This window comes from Rhinolophus sinicus, linkage group LG18 (genome assembly GCF_036562045.2).
Source record: "Rhinolophus sinicus isolate RSC01 linkage group LG18, ASM3656204v1, whole genome shotgun sequence".
Lineage (NCBI taxonomy): Eukaryota > Metazoa > Chordata > Mammalia > Chiroptera > Rhinolophidae > Rhinolophus > Rhinolophus sinicus.
The window spans coordinates 7649237-7671754 of record NC_133767.1 but is presented as its reverse complement, the minus strand read 5'-3'; the positions used below and the strand labels follow the sequence as shown (position 1 = coordinate 7671754).

The 22518-nt window shown below is 51.7% G+C and overlaps 1 long non-coding RNA gene across 18 annotated transcripts in view; it reads right to left on the bottom strand.

Moving 5' to 3' along the window:
- Window positions 1-22518, bottom strand: part of LOC109439392 (uncharacterized) — a 40910-nt gene that overhangs the window by 17659 nt on the left and 733 nt on the right. For 6 of the 18 annotated variants that reach the window (XR_012493117.1, XR_012493127.1, XR_012493132.1 and 3 more), the window contains exons 1-2: window positions 22096-22424; window positions 392-522 (exon numbers count right to left, since the gene is read on the bottom strand). This is a non-coding gene — a long non-coding RNA (uncharacterized LOC109439392). Of the gene's footprint in view, window positions 1-391; window positions 523-2267; window positions 2412-3477; window positions 3572-8978; window positions 9554-16910; window positions 17069-22095; window positions 22425-22518 lie in introns of those variants that run through there. The other 12 variants (XR_012493131.1, XR_012493129.1, XR_012493126.1 and 9 more) reach the window with 10 other exon arrangements.

Here is a 22518-nt window from a genome sequence, read left to right as displayed (position 1 = left end):
ACACCTTGACTGTGGACTTCCAGCCTCCAGAACTGGGGGAGAGAAATGTCTGTTGTTTAAGCACCCCCGTTTGGGGCCCTTTGTTACAGCCACCCTGGGAAACTCATGCAGAAGTCTCGGTGTGTGTACTGATATTTCTTCTGGAAATCTAGGGAATGGCATGCTTTAGTTTGCCATTTTTTTAAAAAAAGCATGTCCCTGTGCTCCTAATATTATCAATTTTTAAAACATCAGTGGTAGTGGGATTTGAGTTCCTTTTTTTCCCATCTTTATACGTTTTTGGGTAACAAGAACTCACAAATGTTATTGGTAGGTGGAAAGGGAAGAACTGCTAAAACACACAAGGAGGTGGTGATTATTAGCAGGGACTCTGGGGCCGGGCTGGAAATACCTGGGGAGACGGCAGGTGCCAGCACAGGTGGGCCACGGATGTGAGCCAGACCTTGACGTAGTAGACACCCCCATCGTCCAGTGTCAGTTCCAGGTCACTCGTGTGGGCAGTCCAGAGAGTTCCAATCCTCCCTGAGGGATAAAACAAGGTTTTAGAAATGCGTTCAACACCCTGTCTGCCCCAGCATTTTCTGGGGGCTCCTGCCAGTTTCCTCATATCTGGGGCTGTGGCTCCTTGCCTACACAATGGGGCTGGATTTAGTGTCTGGCCCTCCTTCAGGGGCCACACTGCCTCACCCACCCAGCTCCACCAGGCCAATCTTCTGGGGCCATCAAGTGGCAGCGACGGGATCCAGGCTCATTCGGCTGTCGGTCCAGGTCCTTGGCAGAGCCCCACACAGACACTCAGCCACCCTTCCTTACCCCCAGACACTGAAGCCTTCAACCAAGAGGGTGGCAAAGGGGCAGCGAGGCGGGGAGGGCAAATACAGTCCACGGCGGTGCAAGCTCTAGTCTAGAGGGACAAGAACTCACGTGAGGCAGGGAACAGAAGATCCTGGGCTCCACAAACCGAGGAACCCAAATTGCTCTGCTCACTGTGAGTCCCTGACAAGTGGTCACCGCGGGGACACCAGCAGAATACGCAATACTTGGCGCATGTCATAACAACTCACTTGTCCACACCGTCAGCCTACAAGTTACCCCCACGGTACAGACAGGGAAACTTAGGGACAGAAACGTCAGGTGCCCAAAGTCGTGCTGGTAAGGGACAGAGCTGGGATCTGAAGCTGGGATCTGCGCTTCTAACCACTGCACTCCTGCAGAGCAAACACAGGAGTGAGTGAAGGACAGACGGAAGAGTGAGACATTTTCACGGACACAGAGACTGCTCAGCACTGGCCAAGCCCCAGCAGGTCCTGAACAGAGCTGGCATTCCTGGTGGCTGGAGTGTCACCTGCTAGGCCATGAGCTGTGTGCGATGCCCTTTGGGATCCAGCCCAGGCCTCTCTGACTCTGTGTCTGCTGAGTGGAGGCAACCACATGACCTGCCAGGAATGGCCCAACTGTAAACCCTGGGGTCAGGGGTCAGGCCTGGGGTGAGCACTCCCTATACTCGGCCTGGAGAGTTAGCCACAGCCGGCCCAGCATGAGGGACTGAAAGATCCCACTGGGGACCCCCTAGGCCAGCACAGGAGTCTCCCACGCTCTCAGAGACGCTGGCTGGCCCATCACCAGCTCTAGAGTGACCTCTGAATCCTGGCCCACTACCAGTCTGGCACAGCAGGGTGAAGAGCGACAAGTGACAGCGTCCCCAGGCAAATGAGGACATGCCCAGTGGGGACAGGGAGAATAGCAGTATTAACTTGGGCAAGCTACCCAGCCTCCTCGGGCCTCAGTTTCCTCATCTGCAGTATGGGCGTAGTAGAAGCATCTACTTCACAGAGGCATTGTGAGGGTTAAACAAGCCTCCGCATAGTGTTAGAAATCGTTGGCCTAGTTTCACCTGCTTTCCTAATCTGAAGGCTTGTTCAATATGTTTGTTTACAATAACAACAGCAGCTCTTATTCCAAGTGCCGGATACCAAGAGAATTGCTTTACGTGCAGCATCTCATTTCTCACCATGAGCCTAGGAGGGAGGTACTGCTCCATCATCATTTTATAGATCAGTAAACAGGCTCAGAGAGGTTAAGTCACTTGCCTGGGATCACACAGCTGGGAGGAACACCGCTGAGAGTCAAACCCAGATCTCTCTGACCCGCCTCTACTTGTCCCATGAGGGGCTGGCACAAAGCCCAGAGGAGAGCAGGTCGTCCCTTTGTCCAATTAACAGCCAAGCGGGGAAGGGATGACACCGGGGTGGGGTGCAGGGGCTCACCACATCCGTGGGCTGCGGGACAAAGGCAGCAACCAGAGCCATGCGTCTATCTCCTTCTCCACCTCCCCCGAAGCAATGAGCTCCCTCAGGAGGCCCACACAGGTCTCAGTGCCACAGGAGGGCGGGGTGTCCAGCAGCAGTTGCCTGAGAATGTGAGAGGCCCAGGGAATGGCACGAAGGTGACCACAGCTCGCAGCTGCCTCAGGTCATCACAGGAACAATCCAAGGCTCGGAGAGGAGCAGCAGGGTCGCACCCACACTCACACACCTCGGGAGGGGCCGAGCTGGGCAGCCTGGTCCAGCACCTGTGCTCTTAGGTGCCACAGGATCCTCAGTGCCCAAGTCAAATGTCACTTATACTTAAGCCCATAAGAATTGGATGGAGAAGCACAGACCACCTGGGTTCAAATCCCAACTCTGCTGTGTGACTTTGGGCAAGCTTCCTAACTGCTCTGCGCCTTGGTTTCCTTCTGCAACTGTAATTGAGGAATAATGAATCACCCACCCAGGGAGTCGTTGTGAGGATTAAATGAGCAAATACAGACAAAGGGCTTGAAACAGTAATCGTGCGTTAGCTATTATGCTTTATAGTCATTCAATTAGACATTTGGCAGTGTTATTTCCTGGGGGAGGGCGGGTTTCTTTCATATTTTGGAGCCGATAAAATTTTTTCACGTCTCAAAATCTTTTCAAGAGCCTTTGAAAAACGCACAGGGCCTGGTGAGAGGTTGGACTCTGGGAAGGAGCCCCAAACTCTCCCCCTGCACAGCCCTGAGCACAGAGCTAGTGCCTCAGAGATTCCCCTCCATGCTTGGGGGTCTCCGCACCCCTTGCTGGCCTCACATCAGCAGGGTGGGTGGTGGGATCCCAGCTCTGCCCAGCACAAGGGTACCCGAGGCCCATTGGAATGCTAATTTCAGCTCTTGGCAGGAGGGTCTCAGGCCAAGGAGAGAACAATGCCTGTCTTTATAACGCCAGGCCCTTCTGCTTCTAGAGGCCTGGGGCCCCATGGGAACCCCCATGCTCCCTACGTAATCGCCTTGACAGACATCCCCAGACTGAAGGACATGTCAGTATCACAGGGATGAGATGGGCCATCACCATCATCATCCCTACATGGGGACCAGGACAGTATTAAGCTCGCCCAACCTGCAGGACACCCAGCCAGCTCCTGGTCCAGCCCCTCCCTCACCCGAGGAAATGTCATTACCGCTTGTCTTGGCATTTAAAGAAAGACTGTCACCAGAGTTCCATCAGCTCATCCTGGGAGAAGCTGACACCAGCGTCAGGAACAGCTCTGCAGCCTGGGAATCAGAGGGGGCGGTGTGAGAGGCCCAGCAGCGCAGGGACCCCAAGGGTCATCTCACCCATCCCCCTGCCTCCAGACAGCACTGCAGAGGAAGTGAGGTGTCAGACCCAATGAGACAAGGTCACACTTCTGGGCTTCTCTCCACGGAATCCCTGCCCCTGGCACACAGGCTGGCCCATTTTCCTTCTTTAATTGAACAAGTACTTATTGGGCACCGACTATGTGCCAGGCGCTAGGAGCTAGGGATATGGTGGTGAAAAGTAGACATGGCAGCTGCATTTGTGAGCTTTATGTGCTGATAAAGGCCCAATAAATATTCACCATAATTATAACTGAGTCATTATAATGAGCCTTACCTATCTCACAGAGTTAGTGAGGTGACAATCTTTTCCAGTATCTTTAATGAAAAACATAAATGTTTTTCAGAATTATGAACAATGATGGTTAATAAAGGGTGGTTTGCGCTCTTTGTCCCTTGTCCGAAGGCCTGACCAGTACTGCTTCTAGTGTCCAAACACTCACCAGGAAATGAAGGGCTCTTCAGAGCACATCCGCCTCAGGTTTCAGGACCCCAGCTTTCCCCATGCTCAGTGGAAGCCGGAACTGACGTTCCCAGCCCTCACACCTCCCAGCCAGGGGTCCACTGGTGCTGGGACCAGGGACTGAGTCCCTGCACACACGCAGCTTGACTCAGCAAGATGCAGCCTGTGAAACAGACCCCTCACTGGCCAGCACGTCTGTCCCCTAAGGTCCAGGCAGCATTCCCATAATGTATCCTCCATTGGCGGAGCCACTGGCGACCCTAAGCTCTGCCTTCCCTTCCTCGCACAGGACACACAAGCCCACCTCTGTGCAGGCCAACCACCCCCGTCACGGCTGGCCCTGACCGCTGTCAGCCTCAGAGACTCTCTGTGAACCCCACTGGGGCAGCCGCCCGGGGACTCTCAGTTCCAGGCCCGCCACCTATCTTCCTGATGCCTTCAGCTCTATTGCCCTCCAGCTGGTGGCGGCCTGTCCCAGCATCACCCCAGACTCTCCGGGCTCAGACACACGCACTTTGAAGACTTCCAGTAAGTCCAGCTGCTGTGCCTGACTGGGTGGGTGTCTTCCTGCCTGGGGAGGGTCGGGTGTTCACTTGCTCGGGGGAGGCCTCTGGCCCCAAGTGTTGGCTTCAGAACTAACTTTCCAGAACCAGGCACGGCAGGTGGGATCACGGTGGCTCATCCCACTTTCCCCTCCAGCAGGGAGAAGAGAATTCAAAAGTGGAAAAGGGGGCGGGGGTGGAAGGCTTAGGATGGGGGGAAGAGAGTGAGGTGCCTGCCTCCTGGGTGAGAAGCCTACAGCCACTAATAACAATAACACACAATAACAATGACACTACAAAACCGCCAGCAGTTACGTTGCACGGGTCCTCTGCAGTGTACCAGGCACTGTGCTCAGCCCTCTACACGCACCATCTCATTTGATCTTCACAGCACCTGTCATTACACCCGCTTAACAGAGAAGCAAAGTGACATCAGAGCATTTAAGTGAGTAGGTGCCCGTGACGTCACAGCTACTAAGGGCAGGGCTGAGACTTGCACCCAGGCTGTCTAGTGCTGAGTCCACTCTGAACTAGTGTCCTCCTCTCAAGAGCATGGAAAGAAAGAAGGAAGGAAGGAAGGAAGGAAGGAAGGAAGGAAGGAAGGAAGGAAGGAAGGAAGGAAGGAAGGCAGGCAAGCAAGCCCTGATTTATAATGTTTGCCAATTTCCATGGTGTAAATATTCCCACCATGGCCCATTTCAAACTGTGTGCTATCACTAAACACAGCTACAGTTCATGCAAATAACCTCATGTTGCAAAGATAACAGCAAAATGTAGCAAAATACTCGTTACCTTTGTTTCTGATATGACTCATTTGAATTGTAAAATGGGGTAACGTCACCTTTAGTAACGTTTGTATTTAACAACCAGCCTGCAGGATTCCTGGATATGTAACCATCAGCTCTTGCAAGCCAGCGTGCCACACAGTCTGTAAAATGCTTAGCTGTACACAGCCGGCACTTAATAAATGCCTGCGACTTGGGCTCCCTATTCTCAGAAGACCCGATGGCAGTCATAGCTATGCCCTCTCCCAGCCTTCACTCCTGAGTGATGCTCTTAGCCGTCCCTGTCCACCGCCCCCCACGTCAAAACTCCAGGGCTGCTCTGCAGAGGGTCAGGCTGGGGATTTGCTCTCTACTGAGTGCTGAGTCCTGGTGTTGTTTCCAGACTGGAAAAGCAATCTTGCCTCCTGCCCACTGACAATGGGAGGGGCGAGGGCGAAGGCATTCCAGGCAAAGCCAGCAAGGTCCTCCCTGGACAACCAGGCACTACAGAGCTGCTTGTAAGCACTGAGCCATCTCTGAAAAGCCATTTCAGGAACAAGGTGCTCAGCCATTCACCCCTAGCCCAGGGAACCTCCCCGGTGGGAACAATTTACTTCCTTTCTTGCGTTGGAAATACAGGACAACCGCCCTGCACCCTCTGGGGCCAGCACTGCCAGTCTCCCCGAGGGGAACCACAGGCCTGCAGCATGCTGTGCCCTGAGCCACTTCTGCCAGAGAAATGCCCAGCCAGGGGGTTAGAGGGTGCACACTGGGGGCCAGATGAGAGGAAGCAAGCCTGACTGCCCAGAGTTTCATGAGGTTTATCAGTGCAATGGTTAGAACACAGGCCGCAGAGCAGCGGTTCTCACTGGGGCAAGCATGCTCCCAGGAGACATCTGGCAACATCTGGAGACACTTGTGTTTGTCACGACTGGGGGTGATGCTGGCATCTGGTGGATGGAGGCCAGGGACGCTGCTCAACATTCTACATGCACAGGACTCTCCCCACAAGACAGAATGATCTGGCCCGAGGAGTCAGTGGGGCCAGGCTGCCTGGGTTCACGGTGGCTCTGTCACCTACCAGCTGGTGACTTGGAGCACCACCTGGCGAGGCAGATGGCCCTCTCCTCTGATTCCCAGGAGGCCCCCAGGCTGAGGCCACTAGACCCAGGATTCGAGAGAGCAACAAACTGGGGCCTGGCTCCCGGCCCCTGAAACTGAACCAGCTGCAGGTGTCTCTGCTACACATACACAAAATTTATAAGGTGTGCGTATGTGTGTCTGAGGCCATCCACCATTTAAAGGTGCAGCCCATGCCACCCCACTGTGCCCGCCTTATGCCTCTTCCCTGTTCTGCTTGGCTCCCCAGCCCCAGACATTTGTGTGAACGGGATGTAAAGTTCACACATTTGTGGGTGTCCCCGCTGTCCCCCAGGCGATCTGGGCTCTGCTTCCCGTAGCCGAGCAGGACACAGGGGTCTGTGCCATCTCAGCACAGCCCTCCAGAGACTGAGGCTGAGTAACCCCGCCTGGAGGCCTCTGGCCCATCCTCTCCAAGCTCGTGAACAAATGCTTTGCCTCCTACAGGCAACAGCACCCCTGAGGGCCTGCGGTGCTGGGAAACCCAACGAAGGCATTTCCGGCCCTGGATGGGCACTGGCCTCACCACACCCTTCTCCCCCCTGACTGCATGAGAAACGCTGAGGACCCAGCACTGTACGCCCACATGCGGGGTTCTCAACCCACACCCGCCAATACGAATACTGAGGCATGGGGTCTGGGCATCTGTGTATCTGAGAAGCCCCCATGCCCAGTGCTGCCTGCAAAGCTGAGCTTCTGGAGGGCGGGGGCTGTGCCCGGCACAACTGGCACCGTGCCTAGAACTGGTGCCTCCCGTAGGGGCCCAGCTCTGCCCACACCCGGAACGACCTATTTCTGTCCTGTCTGTGCTGGGCACATAGCAGTCCCCAAACCCTCGGTCCTGGGGAAGCAGCCTGTGAAGCACGTATCCATTAGCAGCATTCCAAACAAACAAGCATGTTTTGAACCCTCCCAGGCTGTTATACGATCAAAGGAAAAACACGTCCTTTTTTTCCTCTCTCTCCTCTGCACACAGGCCCTGGGGTCTGAATCGGAAAAAATCTCAGCATGTTTAATACCTTCCAGGAAAGGCCATGTTTTTCAGGCTAAAATCAAGAGCAACATTAAGATGGAGCAGACATAACAGGGAGAGTAAACGTCCTCAAAATGTCACCAGTGACATCCAGCCCTGAGCTGCGAATGGCAGCGATGGTACAACAAAGCACACCATGTGCCTAGAATGTTCTGGAAGTTATCCTGACTATGAGGTTCTGCAGGAGCTGGCCCCTCTGGTCCTCACTGTCTAGCTCCAGCGAGGCTGTCCTGCCTGCTCCCCAAACACGCCCAGTATATTCAGCCTCAAGACCTTGGCCCTGGCCAATTCTTTTCCCCAGATTTTCCAGGGAGCACCCCAGGTCTCAACGCCAGTGTCTTCTGCTTTAGACCCCTGGTCCACAGTGGCCATTCAGCCACATCCCAGCTCTGTTCCCACAGCGCTCATCAGTAAATGAAACGCTTGTTCATTTGCTGTGGGTACCGTCCATCTCCCTGACACTGGACTTTATGCTACGTGAAAGCGGGGTCTGTGTATCTTGTTTATCATAAGGGCCAAGAATGGTGCCTGGCACACAGTAAGCTCCACGTCTTGCCAAACCAACCGGAAGTTCACCGGCTGGGAGAACCGGCGCCCCTGGACCCTGCCGATGAGAACATGGTTCCTGTAAACATGGAAGGGTTTATCGGGAAGGCAGTGGGGTCGGGGGCAGCCTCATCACAAGTCCCAGACATATCACCTCCCTTCCCCAGCAATGGTGCTAAACCTTCTCTCGGGCCCTCCTGTTACACATGGGTGCAGGGCTCCACCTCAGAGGGAAACGAGTGGGGAGAAAGCACATCATCATAGCACGGCCTCGTGACTCTCAGAAACAGTGTCATCAGCCACAAACGAGGGAACCAGCCTGATGTCTCAGAGCCTTCGGAACCTCGCTGGACCACGTGACCTCCATCCACATCACTGCCCGCCACCCTCGACTTTAAACAGACGGAGGTTTCAGGGAAGACTTGGGCTGTGCTCCTCTGACTTGTTTGGGACTTGAGCGGAAGTCCTCAATGCTGAGGCCGGGATACGGCTGGAGGCTGCTCAAGATCTCTAGGACAGGCCAGGTTCAGAAGGTGATACTGTGGGACCAACAGGACTGTTTGCCCACAGACAGAGAGTTGAGAAAAAGGCCTCCTCTTTGCTCAGATCCAACCTGCTCCGGGGCACAAGGCCTGGCGCACACCAGCTAGATTTCTTCTCCTTCTGTTTTTGCAACCAGTCTCAGATGTGCAGTGCACAACCTGCCCAACTGTACACAGCGGGCCTGATATTGACACTCTGGGAAGGTAAACTGAGGATCCGACAGGAATAGGAGGATGTACCAAGGAACCAGGCCCAAGGCAAACTCCGGCCTGGGGCTGGAGATGTCACTTACCTCACAGCTTGTGGTCTGAGCCAGGCACAGCTGCCTCACTGACACGGGACAGCGTCTCCTCCCATTCGTACATCAGGCTGTGTGGGATTCAGTTGCTATCATCTGGCTCTGAGACAGGGAGGGCTGGACAGGGATGACCACGTGGGGGGACACCAGAGTGAGCCAGAGGCCCTGGGAGGTGCACCTACATCCGTCCATGCCTCCTTCAGCATGTTTCAGGCAACAGGAGAAGGGGACACACATGAGGAAAATCACGGCAGTGCTGCTGCCAACAGCAAAAGTCGGGAACCAACCTTTTTACCCATCAGTGAGGGATGGGCCATCAGCTGTGAGGATTTTCACCGTCCCCACTTCCCAGACCACCCACCCTGAGCCTCAATGCTCCTTAGCGAACAGCTGTGCCTTTCAGGTGCTGTCCAACGGCGTCTGCCCGCCCTCACTGTCTGTCCGCACGCAGGCGCACGTTCCCCCCACTTGCTCCTAGACCTCTCCTTAGCCAGAAACCTGGGACACACGTGGCCCACTCCTGCCTCAGGTCCTCTGCACTGTTTTCTCCCTGGGCACGCTTTCCCACATCTTCCCACAGCCGGCCCCTTCTCACCTTCAGTAAAAATGTCACTTCCTCAGACAGGCCCTGCTGACATCCTGTCTAAGTCACTTGCCATCACATGGCTGTTTAACTTCATTCCTACCACATATCAACATCTCAAACCACCTTGCCATGCTCTTACCTGTTGGTGGTTTCTCTCTCCCATAAGGGTGTCAGCCTCAGGGTGATGGGGATCGAGTCTGCTGTGGTCACAGCTTTACCCCCAGAGCCCAGGCACCCTCCTGAAGACCCACTAAACGTCTTCAGATCTAGTTCCCACAAAAGCTGGGAACCAGAAGATTCCTCCCACAGAGGACAACTCAGGAAGAAAAGACTAGAGCAAGCAAGAGCTATGTAAGCCAGGCGCGGAATGTAAAGGAGGATAAAGACCCGTTTCTGTGTCTTTGGGAAATTCAGATTCTATAATGAAGGGGGCCAGGGGGGCGTGGACCAGAGTTTACAGATGCCACATGCCAGGCCCTGTGCTAAAAGCCTTAACCATTTTCTTTAAATCTTCCCATAACCTCTGGGGTAAGGGTTGGTGTGCTTCTATATTTACAGCTGAGGAAGCTGAGGCACAGAGCAAAGCCAGTGGCCCAAGTTCCACACCACCAGTCAGGGCTGGGATCCAGTTCTAACTCCAAAGCCCTCTTGGGATTGACAGAGAAAATACGAGAAGCTCATCCACACAACAGAGAATTGTTCGGCCAAAAAAAAAAAAAAAGACACAACAACATGGATAGACCTCGCAGACATGATGTAAAATGAAAGAAGCCAGACCCAAAAGGCCACATGCTCTATGATTCTATTTACAAGAAATGCCCAGAATGGGCAAATCCACAGAGGCAAACGGTAGATGAGCGTTTGCCAGCGTCTGGCAAAGGTAGGACGATTGGGGGTGACGGCAAATGGCTGCAAGGTTTCTTTTTGGGGTGACATACAAGTTGTGAAGTTGATTGCGGTAATAGACGCAAAACTCAATGAATATACTAAAAGCCACTGAATTGTTTACTTTGAATGGATGATGGTACAATATGTGAATTACCCCTCCAGGAAGCTGTCTAAAGAAAGATAAAAAGCTCATTCAATTCAACGGGGAGCCACGAGGTCCTGATGTGAGATACTGAGCCTGAGGGAGGATGCAGGGGGCAGGCCAGGCTGGGACCTTAGCCGAGGCCCATGGAGCCAGAGGGAACACTGGGACGCCCCCAGGCTTCAGCCCCCATCTGCGGGGCTCTCCTTACGATCACCAGCCAGGGGTTCAAGACCCAGCCCTGCCTCTCACTAGCTGTATGATCTCAGACAAGTCATTTCTCCTCTTGGAGCCACAGTTTTCTTATTTTAAAAATGTAACTAGTAACAGTACCTTCCTACTGGGGTCATGATGAGAATTGAGTAAAATAATTCAGATCAAGTGCCCAGTGCAGCTCCCGACCCACAGTAAATCCTTCCAAAATGTCAGCAAGAAGGCTTAATCATTCTTACTTCATTATTCGGGGAAATAACTGGTTTTCATCATGGACAAAGATCTCCGTCTCTCAAACACCTGCCTTGCTGTTTCTGTCCATGCAAAACAGGGCAGGAGCCAAGCTCCAGGAAATGCTATGTATTAGCAGGAAGTTTCCAGAAAAATCAGGAAGCCTGCGTCAGCTCACCCCCAAAATGGTCAGGCTGATTGGTCATCAGACATAAGGTAAATTCTCCAACAAAAGCTAGGCTCCGAAAGATCCCAGTTCCACTGAGGGCAACCCAGGAAGAAGGACCAGACCAAGCCTGAGCCATCTGAGTCAGCAGAAACTTCCGGAGAAACTCTTCTGGTGATGGCCATTTTCAGAAATGGTTCCAAGGTGTCCAGACAGGGACAGAGCAATGGAGCCTAGGCCTGCTCGAGCCCCTCTGGCCAGAGGAGGCCGTGCGGCTCCTCTGAGGGTCCCCACACCCGCCCTCCATCACCTGTGACTGCCAGGTTCAGGGGTAGCTCACGCAGCAGGGTGAGCGAGGACGGAGTCTGCATCTGTACTGCACTTGCTTCTCGGAGAGGGGCCCCAGAGCACCCAGCTCTGTGCAGGTGGCCTCCCTCAGCTCGCAGGTCTGGAAACTCTGCAGGCAGAGCAGGCGGGAAGCCAGGCCCAGCTGCTAGACCATGTGGGGAAAAGGGGGGTTCAGGCCAGGTCCTTGACCTTGTGCAGCCAGGCAGCATTGCTGGTAGTTGGTGGGAGATCTGCCCACCGTGTCCACTGGGCAAGAAGCCCGGTCAGCGCCTGCTCCCCTCTGTTCCCCCAACACCTCTCCAGGCTCCTGGCCTCACTTCCTGGCAGGTCAAGGGCTTCCGGGCGGCCCTGTACCAGGCTCAGCACCAGGCCCTGTACCAGGCTCAGCACCAGGCTCAGCACCAGGCTCAGCACCAGGCTCAGCACCAGGCCCTCCATGGCCAGCAAGGCTCAGCATGGCGGGAACACAGGAGGGTCATGCCACCATGCAGCAGCACCAAACAAAGCAGGACGTGGCCCAGGGTGAGCGCTGCAGGCAGGAGGGCATCAGGTGGGCCACCTCCTCACTGTCAGGACGACAGCACCCCTGCCCCTCCTACAAAACCCCTCCTTTAGGTCAGCCACCACAGGAAGCACCCCGGGTACCCCCACAAGTCCCCCAATGGCCTTTCTTCCCTCCTCAGCTGCGATCTCCAGCAACTTCTGAATCAAATGATGCAGTGCAGCCAACACTTTGCTCAAAGCTGCCCCCAGCCTTGTCACCACTTGGACAAAAATACATGTGTGACCTCAGCGTGAAGTCCTAAGGAGCTGAGCTGCCAAGAGCTTCTGCGTTCCAAAGCTAATCATTTTCCCAGCCCACCAGGGAGGAACTTAGCACCCCCCACCCACATTACAGATGAGGAAACAGGCACAGAGCGGTGTGATCCCAGGGAAGCTGGCTCCAGTGCCACGGGTCTCAGAAGACCCCGTCATTGTGCAGAGGCCATGCGGCTCAGAGAAGGCAAGCTACTGGACGGAGTCACACAGCAAGTCAGGGAGGAACTGGGACCAGAATTCAGCCCACTGCTCTTCCAGCCACCCCTCACCTGGCAGAGAGGAGTCTGTGTCTAATATCTGCCCAGTGATAGGAGGGGGCGGGGGGAAGTGAGGGATGGTGAAGTCCCCACCTGTGGTCACCGGGTAGAAGAAAGAGGTGCCCCAGTGATGAAGGGGAAACTGCCCAGGCCCCCAACCTCACCAGCCAGCCATCCAGGCAGAACCCAGAGGGACAAAACTGTCCCTACTTGTACCTCCCCGGGAGGTCACTGCCCCCTCTCCAGCTCCAGCTAGAGTCTGGGGTCCTTGTGGAGGCAGCCCCCTGGGTCTCAGGCCTGGAGCTAGAGAAATGCTAATGGCGCCCGCCCCTTCCAGAATAACAAATGTCAGTCTGGTCTGAAGCATCTGACACTGGCCCCTGACTTAGCATTTCTGATGAGAAGCCCAGGGACAATAGAGCCGCAGCCCCCTCGGAGGGGCGCGCCTTAAGCCTTTCAGCGGGGGTCCATCTGCCCCTCGGTGAACCCCAGCCATCCCCGTCGCCCACACAAAGACTTTATTTTGTAACAAATGAATTTGCAATAAAAGAGGAAGAGGAATCTGTGAAGATTTAGGGCTTGTCTTCAGGCTGGTGGCTGGACTGAGCATCGAGGCCACTGTCAGGGAGTCCTAGGAAACACACCAGAGGTAGAATTCCAGGCTTGGCTGGGTCACAAAGGGGGGCTTAGCTTGGGACGGGAGAAGCCGTGAGTCTCCAGGAAAACCTCCATCTTAACAGAGAGGGAGAGGGAAAAGAGGCAGGCGCCCATGTGCCCAGTGCCTTCCAGAATGTTCTCAAGGACGATGCCCAGAGGGTGCCTGGCAGACATAAAATCTGGATATGCTGGGGGTGACAGGCAGGAGATATGGGGGAGTGCCTTCCACCAGGTAAGGGGAGGCCACCCCACCGAGGCTATTTGGAGTCACTCAGGACTCCGACGTTGTGACAGCCCCTACATCATCAATGGTTTGGTCTACGTGCTCAACACAGACATAAAGGTGGCACTCTCTGTGAATGTCAGTCCAAGATGGCATCTCTCTAGTGCAGGGACGTCACCCTAACTGGGTTCTTCTGATCTAACTTGGTGCCCTCTTGCCCGCCAGCCATCGGAAGAGGGTACAGGGCCCATCCATCGGGAGCAAGGCCCAGTGTCTTGCATCAACTCTCTGACTCCTTCAGAACTGTAACCTTTTCCCAGGATGGACACCCCCTACAAATCTGGAGCTGAAGCATTGGCAGTTGGTGGCCCCTCTCGGGATATCCCAGGATCATACCTGCACCCCCACCTGCAAAACAGTTCTGGGGCCCAACATGATCCATGTTGGGGGCTAGGCAGAGAGAGCCCCCCTTGAGCAGAAGGTTCTATTGTCTGGCTGGTAGACACTGGATATCTCCAGGGGTAAATAATTCAAACAGTCAGGCACCTACTGCCCCCAGCTAAGTATTCAGAAAATTTTCATTAGCTTCTCATTTTGCCCAAAAGGGCCCTGGAAGTTTCGGTGAGAGATTCATGTGGCTATACAGTATAAAGAAAAATATGTTAGGCTTGCAAAGCAAACAGAGAAAGACTTTGCCCGTCATGAATAAAAGACTCAGGTGTCCCAATAACACCACATACACACACGGTGCACGCATGTGTGTGTGTGTACTTATTGCAAAAGAAGGACTTTCTAAAGATGAAAAATAAAATCACCCCTAACACCTAAAATCACCCTAACATGACTTATTTCACTTTTTTAAAATAGATTATTTTTAGAGCAGTTTTAGATTCACAGCAATAATGAGGGGAAGGTCCAGAGATTTCCCATACACCCCCATCACCCCCACACATGCGCAGCCTCCCCCATTAGCATCTCCCACCAGAGTGGGACATGTGTCGTAAGTGACGAACCTACACTGACATGTAATTATCACGCAGAGTCTATAGTTGACAGGAGGGTCCACCCTTGGATTGTACATTCTGTGGGTTTGGACAGATGTATATTGACACGTATCCACAGACTAGTTTCACTGCCCCTTGATTTCCTTTTTTCAAAGCCAACTAATCCTCATTCATCTTGTCTAAAACCCAGTTGCTCTGTCTTTTCAAAAGCAGCTCCCCTCCTCCATCACAAGATCTGTCATGTCCCTAGTCGTCCAGGCTTGAAATCTTGGGGTGAAATACAGTTTGACTTGGCAGTGAGCTGTTGCCCTAGACAATGAATGTCTCAGCCATGTTATCAATACCACTTATTGTCTGACCACTTGCTTGAAAGCTAGCCATTAGCCCTGTACTCCAAGTTAAATAGAGACATGGAAGATTTTTTAAAAACCTACTGAACCGTCCACTTAAAAATGGTTAAGAGGGTAAGTTTTATATTACACGCTTTTTACAATGAAGAACTGATTTTTTTTTTTAAAGGAATAAAGTGCTGGTACATGTTACGGTGTGGATGAAGCTTAAAGACATTACAGTAAGTGAAAGAAGCCAGATACTAAAGTCACATACTGATTACAATAAGTGACTGCACTTATATAGAAGGCAAATTCAGAGACAGAAAGTAGAACAGATGTTACCAGCAGCTGGGGGAAAGAGGAGTGAGGGGCTAGCGTTGAAGGGGACAGTGCTTCTGCTTAGGATAATGAAAAAGTTCTGGAGATGCACAGTGGTGATGGGAACACACCATTATGAATGTACTCCATGCCACTGACTTGTACACTTACAATGGCAACTTTTACATTATGTACGTGTTACCACAAAAAAGAAAAAGAAAAAAAGCCAAAAGAGGATATCCCGTCTAATTCTGTTAAAGAGAAGTTCAAGGACAAGCAAACCTGGTCTGTGGTGCTAGAAATCAGGAGGGCCTTTGGGAGAAGGGATCAGAAGGCAGACGGGGGGCACTTACTGGGATTATGCGTGGTTTCTTGATCGGGCGGTGGCTGTACAGGCGTGTTCAGTTTATGAAATGCCATTGTTCTAAATACTTATTTTCACACACAAAAATATTTGATTGCCTCCTGTGTGGCTGTAAATCTCTTTTCACTGAAAATCTCCAAAACAAGCCAATTCTTTCTACTCTTGCCAACAGTTGACTTTATCAAGGTTTTTTTTTTTTTTAATGCTAAAAACAAAGCAAACAAATGAATAAAACAGCAGTGGTACACGATTTGCTTTGTGAAAACTGGCCCTGCAGAAAAAGAACCACTAGTGTTTTGATGGACATGAAAGGACAGCAAAGACTCTTAAAAAAGGGGGCAGTTCGGATCAGGACAGACATTTTGCAGAGGCAGCTCAGACTCACCTCGTGAAAAACCCCACCCTATGGAAAATCCCCACCCTGTGGTCTACACGAAAGCATAACAAAACAGTTTTGAGAAACTCTCTATCAGTAAGTGTTCCAGCCAATTAAAAAAACGCTTTCCAAGTATGACATAAAACTTTGGTAGAAACGCAGAGGTTATTTATGCAGGGTGGGAGGGCTTGTCCAGGAAACACATGAGTCATCAGAAAGGGGACTGAGAAGAATGGATAGGCACCCCCACTTGCAAGAACATGGGGGATCTTCAGGAAACTCGTGACGAAAAGAAACCGTCAACCACCAAGTGGGTCTAGCTCATAATCTGGCCTTGACTGAACCAGGATTACAGCTGGGGGTGCCAGAGATGCTGCTAAACATCCTGCAGTGGACAGGACGGCCCCCCACAAAATTATACGGCCCGAAATATTAGTGCTAAGGCTGAGAAACTGTGCTACGTCAAAAGCTCTTAGAAGAGAACCTAGCACGTGATAAGACTGGCGGACATTTCTGAAGCTCACCCGCCACTCCCCCTCACCACTGTCCTTAAGCAGAGCCTGTGGACCCAGGCACCGCGAGGCCAGTGTCCCGTACAAAGGAGCCCAGGGCAGGCCCGGAGGCCCCAGCCTGTCTGTTCCTTTGTCTACAAGCCCTGACTTGGTTTGACTCTGCTCACCCTTGGGACTAGCAGGTTCCCCAGTTGAGATCCTCAGTCCTCCCAAGGACACAACTTGTCCCCATCCTGTGGCTCTACTTGTTCCAAGGAACACCCTCACTCCTTCCTTAATCCTTGCTACTCCCTCCCTGTGGCACCTCCTACAACCAAAATGGTGCCCCGTTCCCATGTTATTCTCCAGAGCCCTCACCTGTTGAATTTAAGATTCCTCATCAAGCGCCTCTCTGTTTATTAGACAAATTGGAAATTTAAAGGACTGACTATGGCTTCCTCTTGGTCCTTCCCAGTGTCATCGTGGCCTCCTAGTTGCCCAAGACACTTACTTGTAAGGCCATCTGGGATGAGCCAAGCACGTCAAGGGTGACCAAGCGTTGGAGGTCAGGGCCACTGCCCTCACTGGCGCCCCCTGCAGGCCAGTGCTGGTGTTGGTGGAAACATAACATGCATGGGGCGCCCACGGGAAGGTGGGGATCAGCTGACCCTGGAGGGCAGACAGAAGACGCAGTGTCACCTTGATAGTCCTTCACCTGCTGGGACCCAACCTGACCTGGACTATTTAGACATGCTTGTTCCCACTACCTCGCTGCCATCTGGGCTTTGCACTGCCTGCTCCCAGCTTGGGAGAGTCTGGAGGGCTGCACACCCCTACGAGGGTAAAGAAAATAATGATAATAACATTAAGTGCTTAATAAATGTCCGCCAGTGTTGTCATGTGCTAGGTTCTCTTCTAAGAGCTTTAGATGGAGCAGAGTTTCTCAGCCTTGGCACTACTGTTATTTTGGGCTGTATAATTTTGTGTGTGTGGGGGGGGGCTATCCTGTGCACTGTAGGATTTTAGCAGCCTCTCTAGCCTGTGCCCAGTGGATGCCAGTAGCATACTCAAGTTGTGACAAGCAAAACTGTCTCCAGACATTGCAAAATGCCCCTGGGGAGATGAAACATCCTGGTTGAGAACCATGGGCCTACATTTACATTAACTCATTTAAGCCTCATAACCTCCTTTGAGGTGGGTACACCTAATTTCTCCATTCCACAGAATTGGAAACTGAGGCTCAGAGAGGTTAGCTAACTTACCCAAGGTCACACAGCTGGGATCCAAACCTTGGCAGTCTGACTGCTTAGCTGCTGTCTTGGTGGATGTCAAGTGGGGGCAGGGGGTGGAGTGGAGCTGAGGTTATCCTGATATTTACAGGAGACAGCTGTAAAGCTGGCCAGATTCGGGGTATTAGAGGGAGGGGAGGGGGAGTAGTTGCTTTAGAAAAGATCTGATGTAGGGAACAGAGAGGTCTGTGATTCTCTAACTTTCTATTTAGACCAGGGGATCAATTGTGAAATACAACGTATTAATTATGATGCCCCGCCCTTCTCCTAGCAGTTGAATTAACATTTTCACATGGATTTCATTGAGCTCAAATGTAACTACACCTCACACTCCCAAAATGCTTCTCTCTCTGCAAAGAATTTGCCCCAGTGTTTTCTCATCTACTGCATCCCAAGATGCAAATAGAATCACTTGGCTGAAGACTTCAATGCTGCCTGGGGACCACAAAGGATGAGGAAAAGCCCCACAGCCTGGGGGCTGGGATGGCTACGGCATTTTACCCTGTGCCGTTTGCTTCTCTAAAGGCTGATGACAGGGTGGTTTTGCAGGTCCCCTAACCATACCTTGCTGCTGTCAGCATCATCCCCCACCCCCACCCCGTTTGGTCACAAGAGGTGTGATAGGTGTCCTGGGAGTCTTGCTCATTTGCGCATGCCCTCATACAGGAGGCCGCCTGTCCCTCCAGTGAATCTGGGACTTATGAAATCACCAATCAGATGGAACCAGGGCAAGGTCAGAAGGAGGCATGGGACACTGACCTGCTCATAAAAGAGGACATTAAGAATCCAGGAGGCCAAAGGGACAAGAAGGGATAATGCCAGCTCTCTTCTCTCTCATAGGGCCAGTAGTGACCTCCTCACCTGCCACCCACCCTCTCTTCCCCATCTTGGGTACAGGCACCACCATCTCCCCTCCCCCAGCCCATTTCTCAAGCCAGTGACCTGGCAGTCACCTGTGTTTCCACTCTTTTCTCTTATCATCAATCCCAGGTCCAATGTTAGCAAGTTCTGCCAATTCCATCAACAGATACAGTTCTGTCTTCCTCCCTCTCTCCCTTCCTCTCTCCATATATCCATCCCTCTCTTCTTCCCTCCCTTCCTACATCATCTAACTATCCATCTCTCCCTCTACCCTCCCTCCCTCCATCCATCCATCCATCCCTCCTTCTCTCTCCATCCACGTGTCTCCATGTCCATCGCACTAGGCAAAGCCACACCTCTTGCCCAGACAAGTGCAGCAGCCTCCTAACTCTTCCCCCTGTATCCACAATTCATCCTCCACAGCTAGAGTCATCTTTTAAAAGCTTAAAACCCATCAACATCACTGTTTGCTTAGCAGCGCCTAAGTTCTCCCTACTCACGCACACTTACAATAAAATATTTACCAGAAGAGCCACCTCTGCCTGCCCCACTGGCCACACCTCACCTCACTTGCCCTCCAGACACACTGGTGTTTCTTCTCCAGTTCCAGGCTTTTGCTCATGCCGTTCCCTCCTGCCTGAACACCCTTCCTCCTACTCTCCACATCCTAAGCTCCTGTAGTCCTCAGCACAAACACCTCTCCCCAGCGGGGCCCTCCATGACCACCCTGTCCAGAGTAGGTCCCCCCCTTTCAGTCTTTTATCTTACTACCTCATTCTCTTCATTATTCTTATAAAATTTTATATGATTACATTATTTTGGTTGTCTTATTTAACATTGTATTCCCCAGCTCCTGGGAAAGTATCTGGTCCCCAGTAGAGACTGGAATGAATGAATAAATGAATAAGTGAATACAATCAATACGTATACGGCACATACTGTTTGTTGGGCACTGTCCCAAGCAATTTATATATCTCACTCCTTCAACCTCCCCACAATTCCCTGAGGTAAGTGCTATTATTACTCCCATTTTACAGATAAAGACACTGAGGCACAGAGACCTTAAGTGACTCGCCCAAGGGCACACAGCTAGTTAGTGGTGGAGCCGAGGTTTGAAGCCAGGCACCCTGGCTCCAGAGTCCACAGCCTTAACCACGACTTTATCATGAATGAGTACATGGGTGAATGAATGAATAAATCAATGAATGGATGAACCAACAAACGCACAACCAAGAGGCTTCAGCAGTAAGCGGTGGTATCTAGAGCTGCTCTCTGGTGGGTCTCATGACACCTCATTTCCCCCTCATCTAAGCTGCAGAGGACAACCTGCGTATGAACAGAATGGGACAGGGGCCTCCTCAGCCGTCCACCTCAGGCCACTGAGGACCCTCTGCCAGGGACCCCCAGACCCTCTTCTTGCGAAGGGTCAGCCTCCCTCCCTCTGCCCATCCCAACCTGAAGCCCCCTATTCTCATCTTCTGTCAATCCTGTTTGTCCTTCCTTCCAGTAACTTACCTGGATGTTTCCTGGGCACCATCTGTGCCCTCCCAGCATGGTCTTAGCCAGGTGCCCATCTGTGGCCATTTTTGTACGATGGCTTTTCAATAATACCATTTCTATCCTCAAAACCACCCCACTGTGCCTCAACCGGTAATCATCACACATGCCAGCCTGTTTAATCCCTCAAAACAATAAAACAAAAAAAAAGCTGCCACAAAATGGGGGGAAAGTGCCATTTACACCATTTGGTTTAGACCCTTTGACACAACAGAACACGGCAGGATATTTGGCAGGGTTTTTTACCCCTGAAGATTTTGGCTCAAAAAAAAAAAGATTCTGGCTCATCTAACCAAATGCTCTTGGCATTAAAGTAGAATATCAATGGCTAAAACCCCATTTAACCCAATTGATTTCCCTTCCAACGTTCTTTCAACCCTTGACAACTTGGACCCTGGGTACCAAATTGCCATATTTACGCATCAGCATTAAATGCCCCATGCACAGACCCAGCATTCTGCCTGTCTGCTTGAGCAACAAGACCAATAACCTCCAGGTCTGCTGGACGTACCTCCCGCCCAGTCAGGCAGCAGTGTGGCCTGCCACCCCCCATCCCCCACCAGGAGCTTCCAGAAGCAAGAGATGTTCTGAGAGCATTCTGCTTGAACTAAGTCTCTTTCCCTTCTACCGTGTTTCCCCGAAAATAAGACCTACCTGGAAAATAAGCCCTAGCATGATTTTTCAGGATGACATCCCCTGAACATAAGCCCTAATGTCTCTTTTGGAGCATTCATATAAGAGCTGGTCTTATTTTCAGGGAAACACGGTATTTCTCCAGCACTTAAAAAAACACATCTAAAATGTTTTTAACGTTTCAGAAAAACAAAGATCATTCAAAGGTGTTACTCAGTAGCTCAACCAAGGAGGGAAAAATATTGAGTGTTGGGAGGTAATACATCGTTCCATCAGCTCCTATTCACTTCTAGGGAGAAATCTGCAATGGACTAAAATCCACATCATCTCTACAGCCGGGAAATGAAGTCGAGTCTCGTTTCATCTTTCTCAGATGTCAGTTCTGACCTCCATTTCAATCATTGATCCAGCCAACACAGATTTACCGAGTACCTACCATGCGCTAGGCAAACAGGTACTGAAAATACAGTGACTAAAACAGCTGTGACCTGCCCTGCACCGTCTGGTACAACAGAACCAGCCACATGTGACAGCATCTGATATGTGGCAGGTGTCATGGAGAGACTTCATTTGATGTCATCTTAACGAATTTAAATTTAAATTAAAAACTGATATTCAAGTCAGTTACAGGACAACTTTTAAGTATGTTTGAAACAACCTAGTGGATGACCCTACTTTTTTTGCTCTACGTATTAGGACATCTAAATCCAGGTCAAGTATTTGCAATGACGGTTTAGCATCCAAATGGAAATACTGGGCTCTAAATATAAAGTACATACACACTGGATTTCAAAGAATGGGAACTGTATCTCCTTCATCTTATTTATATCGACTCCATTTTCTAATGATATTTTAGATATACAGGGTAAGGTACAACATATTGAAATTAATTTCACCTGCTCCTTTTTTATACTTTTTAAATGTGGCCGCTAGGAAATTTTAAATTATATGTTGACTTGCAGTAGATTTCTATTGGATAGTGCTGCCACAGACCCCCTCCTGCAGTAAATAGGCAAAACGTCCAAATTCATTTCACAGTCACCCATACAGGAGCTGCTTAGCTGTCTTCAAGCTTGGCACCTCACACCGACAGCTAACCATGCTGCACTCAGCCTCCGGGAGCCCGGGAGTCAGCGTTTCATGGCTCAGCATGCCAGAGCTGGTCTCGGTTTCCAGGGGGTGTTAGTGGGAGATGGAAGTGAGACATATAATCTCTCCCTCTTTATCCCCAGGAAAGACAAAACCAAGGGAGGCAGCGGAGGGCCAGATAAACAGGCATCTGGCTGCAAAAAAACGCTGTTGGGGATCTGGGCTGCTGCCCTTTGTCCAGACTGAACCGGGACTGTAGCCACTTACTCCTTGAAGCCACTGCTGCCAGCGCCCAGAGCAGGACCAGACCCAGGAGTCCAACGGGCGCTGACATCACCCGGGCAGAGGAGCCCCACACCACCGGCCTCTCTCTCCAGAGTAGCTCAGAGCAGCCCTGAAAGGAACTTGCTTTCCCAAAGGGGCGGGCTCAGCCTCAATGCACTCTCCCAGCACAGGGGGGGGGGGCAAAGTCCCAGCCAATCAGAAGCCCCCAATAAAGTTATTGGCACCCCACCCAAAGGGAGGAACGGGGCTTCTGACCATTGAGGGGGAAAATTCCTTTTCAGTCTAGGAGGTACAAAGGTTTGCCTCTTCAAGCCTTGTAAATGGAGCACTTCGGGCAGAAGACACTACAGCCAGGGCTTGACTTTTTTTAAAGCTGTCTAATATACATAAAATTTACGATTTAAA